We start from the raw sequence: 6,000 nt of genomic DNA, 5'->3' as shown, positions 1-6,000 counted from the left end.
CAGACTCTGGCACCTTGATTTCGGAATGACATGTAAAATTTGCTTTCATCCGAAAAAAGTACTTTGGACCACTGAGCAACAGTCCAGTGCTGCTTCTCTGTAGCCCAGGTCAGGCGCTTCTGCCGCTGTTTCTGGTTCAAAAGTGGCTTGACCTGGGGAATGCGGCACCTGTAGCCCATTTCCTGCACACGCCTGTGTACGGTGGCTCTGGATGTTTCTAATCCAGACTCAGTCCACTGCTTCCGCAGGTCCCCCAAGGTCTGGAATCGGTCCTTCTCCACAATCTTCCTCAGGGTCCGGTCACCTCTTCTCGTTGTGCAGCGTTTTTTGCCACACTTTTTCCTTCCCACAGACTTCCCAGTGAGGTGCCTTGATACAGCACTCTGGGAACAGCCTATTTGTTCAGAAATTTCTTTCTGTGTCTTACCCTCTTGCTTGAGGGTGTCAATGATGGCCTTCTGGACAGCAGTCAGGTCGGCAGTCTTACCCATGATTGAGGTTTTGAGTAATGAAACAGGCTGGGAGTTTTTAAAAGCCTCAGGAATCTTTTGCAGGTGTTTAGAGTTAATTAGTTGATTCAGATGATTAGGTTAATAGCTCGTTTAGAGACCCTTTTCATGATATGCTAATTTTTTGAGATAGGAATTTTGGGTTTTCATGAGCTGTATGCCAAAATCATCAGTATTAAAACAATAAAAGACCTGAAATATTTCAGTTGGTGTGCAATGAATCTAAAATATATGAAAGTTTAATTTTTATCATTACATTATGGAAAATAATAACTTTATCACAATATGCTAATTTTTTGAGAAGGACCTGTAAATAACAATTGCTCGCAATTAAGTACAATATTTTACATTATATTATTTCCGTAATACATGCTCTTTTAAAAGTGTGCCAAAAGAGTACTTCTTTTTTTTCATAAGCTCAGCCTTACTGGTTGATGAAAATCAACAGACTCTCCAGAGAATTATTTTTTTGCTGGTGGTCTGTTTTTTGTCTCTAGCCGAGTTTCCATTACCTTTCAAATTGCGCAAATTGAAATTGCGAATTGAAAATACGCCCAATGGAAACATGTCAATTTCGCAAAAATGCCCATTTATCGCAAAAAAGTTTTTACGCTCCCGTGAGGTGGTTTTTCAGGCAATTTGAAAAAGAAATATTTCACAAAACTGCAATGGAAAAAGTTTTTGCGCATTTACAGGTCACCTGGCGTAGATGTTTGGTGTGTTTGGACAGAAGACGAGAAGGAGTTCTTTATTAAACTCATTAAAGACAAAAGAATGACAGTAATACTGGATTCTAAACCTCAAAGAAATGCCACAATCAAGACCTTGAAGCAGATATGAGGGAAAAACACTCAGAAATGCCAGCCGCTCCAAGTATAAGGGGCTTTCCTTGCCATTAATGATTGGATAGCTCACATACGTCTCCTTTGATTATTAATAATGGCCAGTGCGGTGGCTAAGATATACATAAACCTACAAACGTCATGTTTTTGGAATGACTTATCGCGAGAGGAAAAAATTAAGTTTTAATCACATAATATCGGTTAATGGAAACGCTGTCATTTCGCAATAGTTTTTTGTCGACATTTAGAAAAAATCTCAAAAGTTTTGCGCAAATCTGTAATGGAAACGTGCATACTGTTACACATGACATGTACAAAAGTCTGTCTGCAGTGTAATATGGGTAAATGGCAGAACTGCAGCTTTCTTAGCATTCAGCATCAACATGGACAGAACGAGGAGAAATGCCTCAGCTGTCCTCATTAGACCTCTGAACACACTGGACCTCGAGGTTACCAGCTGAGGAATGTTTCTGCAGAGGCCTGGGATGACTTTGGACACTGTCAGGACAGAAATGGCTTCTGTTTGAAAGCAATCAATGGCTGTAACCCAGAAGAAGAGCTCTCGATCTAACTCATTCCTCAGAGGGCATATCGCTGGCCACAACGGACATGAGGAATGAACACAATTACACCATTCCAGAACCAATTATATGTACGATGTGTTGGCAAAAGCCCATAAATAATATCACACTTCAGACATTTTAATTGCCAGAATGAAGTTCATGTGAGACAAAGTCATGTGGCATGTTAATATTCTTGCCCGTTCTGTCCACAAGTCACAGTGAGCAACACAAAGTGCACTTTTGTTGTTACAGCATGAAAGATGTTATACAAAGTTGCAACAAATGCTGCTTTGGATCCTCAGATGCTACTTTTGAAGTTGCTTTAATCAAGATTGAATGAAATTACTGCATGAGACATTTCTTTCTCCTTTTTCATTTTCACTTTTTAGCTCAAGGTTAACACAATTAAAGGAGTAGTTCACTTTAAAATGAAAATTAGCCCATGATTTACCCACCCACAAGCCATCCTAGGTGTATATGACTTTGTTTTTTCAGACGAATACAATCGGAGTTATATTCATAAACACCATGACGCTCCGAGCTTTATAATGGAAGTGGCAATGCTAAGATTTTACTTTGAAATAAATATTAAATATGTCAGATATGGATATTTTTCTTACACAAACGCATTGCTTCACTTCAGAAGGCCTTTATTACCCCCCGGAGCCTGTGGAGCACTTTTATCATGGATGGATGCTCTTTTTTGAGCTTCAATCTGATGGTATCAATCCACTGCCATAATAAAGCTTGGAAGCGTCAGGGTGTTTATTTATATAACTCCGATTGTCATATCATTTTAAAGTGAACTACTCCTTTAAGAGCAAATGATGTGCATTAGAGGCAAACTGTAAAACAACCTAGCTTAGATGTGGCGTAAAGGGGCACTAAGTTACAACGTACACAATACTGAATATATTTGTGACCCTGGATCACAAAACCAGTCTTAAGTAGCACGGGGTCAAAATTATCAATTTTCCTTTTATTTTTTTTATTTTTTTGTGAGTGAATGCAGCACAATCGCAAACATAAATGGACAACTTTAAAGGCGATTTTCTCAATGTTTCGATTTTTTTGCACCCTCAGATTCCAGATTTGCAAATAGTTGTATCTCGGCCATATATTGTCCTATCCTAACAAACCATACATCAATGGAAAGCTTATATACCCAGCTTTCATGTGATGTATAAATCTCAATTTCAAAAAAATGACCCATATGACTGGTTTTGTCATCCAGGGTCACATTTGCATTGCGCCATTCAACGTAATGGTTAAATGAATCAGTATTCATTTATTGCTGTTAATTTCAAAGAGAGTTTTTGAATGTTATTTAAATACAAAAATACTTATTACGTTATTTCACAATTAAGTATCATATTTGAGAGAATTTTGACAATTTTTTATAAATTACAAGGCTGCTACTGGATCACAGAAGGTAAATGTATTTTTATGCGTCGACGCATTACTTTACGAAAAGCTTATGACCTACTAGCGACGTCCAGCCAGTGATGGATTTTTTAACCATCATAATTCTAACATCTAAACTTACTTATCTTTTATTTGGAACAAAATGTACACTGAAAAATGTTGGTGTCGATGGAAAATTCTGAGATGCTGACCAGACAATATAAAAAATATACTGTCTAGAATTGTCACGATTTGGTCTTGTCTTGGTCACGTTTCATGTCATTGTCATGTTTCTGTGTCTTGTCATGTGATTCCCTGTTTGTCATGAGATCCTGCCATGTGTCTTGTCATTGGTTAATCGTCTGTTCATTGTTCACAGGTGTCCCTTGTCTTGTCCGTAGTCTGTGTATTTAAGCCCTCATGTTTGCCATGTGTCTTGGTCAAGTTTTGTTTCCCTATATTAACAGCGTCATGTTCATGTTTTTATCTTGTTATATTTATAAATAAACTGCACTTGGGTTCTCTTCAAATTTGCCTCCAGTGGATCCTTTACAAGAATAGAATCATGTCATATTGAGTAATCAACTGAACTTCTAACCTTTTCCATTTTTATGATGATTTGAGATCGAAATTTGCTTCTACCTAGTAACAGAAAGGTTTACATCAACCTAAGACAGGTGTGTATGGGTAAAATCTACCACAGGCCTTAAAGCTGCAGTAGGGAGTTTTGAGAAAATGTTGACTTAGCCTGAAAATTTGAACAAGCACAACTTACAGGTCCAACCCCCTTGCTCTCTGCTACGCTACAGCTCCTCCCTCCACAGCTCCTCCCCCACAGCGGAGCCTGCCGTGAACGCGCAGGCTAGTAAGCAGGACCACCGATGACGCCGGATTATAAACAGTTATGGAACATTCACTAATAGGGACGAAACATCAACAATATGCTTTACATTGACTATGGCCTGCCCATACTTTGACTACAAACTTGGTCCTCAGATCATTATGTATTTTGCAATACATGTAACTTTATAAGGTTGCACTCTTTCTATAAGTTATAGCTACTAAGATAACGTTAAAGGATTAGTTCACTTTAAAAAAAAAACTTTTGCTGATAATTTACTCACCCATGGGGGCAGTCATGGCCTAATGGTAACAGAGTTGGACTGGTGACTCAAAGGTTGCTGGTTCGATTCCAGTACCGGCAGGAATATGACTGAGGTGTCCTTGAGCAAGGCATCTAACCCCCAATTGCTCCCCGGGCGCCACTCAAGGCTGCCCGCTGCTCCTGGTGTGTGTATCCACGTTTGCAGTGTGTGTGTGTTCACTACTCACTACTCTGCTCCTAATGTGTGTGCACTTACTTGGATGGGTTAAATGCAGAGGTCAAATTCCAAGTATGGGTTACTATACTTGGCCATCACGTGTCACTTTCACTTTCACTTTCACCCCCATGTCATCCAAGATGTCCATGTCTTTCTTTCTTCAGTCGAAAAGAAATTAAGTTTTTTGATGAAAACATTCCAGGCTTTTTCTCCATATAATGGACTTCAATAGGACACAAACGTTTCGAGGACCAAATGACAGTTTCAGCGCAGCTTCAAAGGGTTTTAAATGATACCAGACGATGAATAAGGGTCTTATCTAGTGAAACGATCAGTCATTTCAAAAATAAATAAAAAACTTTAAGTTTTATAAGCACAAATGCTTGCCTTGCTCTGTTCTGTGATGCACGTTCGTGATCCTGTTCGAACTCGTTCATCCAAATGAACAAATCTTTTTTCGAGTCATTCGTTCGTTGAATTAACGAAATGACTCCGAAAAAGACTCGTTCAAAATGAACAAATCTTTTTTCGAGTCATTTCGTTCGTTGAATGAACAAAATGACTCGAAAAAAGATTTGTTCATTTGGATGAACGAGTTTGAACAGGAGAGTCACGAACAACGGTACGCGCTCGCGCTGTGCAAGAGAGGGGTGATCAGCGCGTACACGAGCGTGATTGACACTGCTAAGACATTCCTCCTGGCTCTGATTGGTTGTTTCTGAACGGGAGCGGTGTATTTCTGCAAATGGCAGTAGGACCACAGGGAGGAGCCAGAGGAGCTTGATTTTTTCACAGATTATCTGTCTCATATTCTACTGTCAGGACATAATGACAGTTTTAACAAATATTTGTTTACAAAAGCTACCTACTGGAGCTTTAAGATGAAATGGTGCAACCAAATTAAGTAGATTACGGAGTAGCTATAACTAGTTACTAAGCCTCTAGTGTGGACTACGGTCCAATTTAAGAACGACGGGTGGAAAAATAAATTTAAAAAATAATAATATTGAGGAAATACTTTGTAGAATCTTCTCTGTGCTTTTATATAAAACAAAAGTCCAGAGCAGAAGCTCCAAACACAAAATAATTAGTCCATATTCCAATCAATCTTGTACATTTCAGCATTTATCCAAATGTACAAAAATAACAGCAACATCAGGCATCACATCATTATTCCAATGAAGAATTTCCCCACCACAATGTGCCAAGTATAGAGCACACATATTTTAATAAATGTTAGTTTCATGCAAAAGTCGAGTAATAGACCAAGCAGCATGAGTTCTGATTAACACTTGAAAGTCTTTATCACAGAAGTGTGTGGTGTCTATGTCAGCAGTCTCTCCACATCTGTGTATCGTTT

The sequence above is a fragment of the Siphateles boraxobius genome, unplaced genomic scaffold (assembly GCF_051911475.1).
Source record: "Siphateles boraxobius isolate OS27281-9 unplaced genomic scaffold, OSU_SipBor_1 22, whole genome shotgun sequence".
Classification (NCBI taxonomy): Eukaryota; Metazoa; Chordata; class Actinopteri; order Cypriniformes; family Leuciscidae; genus Siphateles; species Siphateles boraxobius.
Note: the sequence above shows the minus strand (reverse complement) of the source record.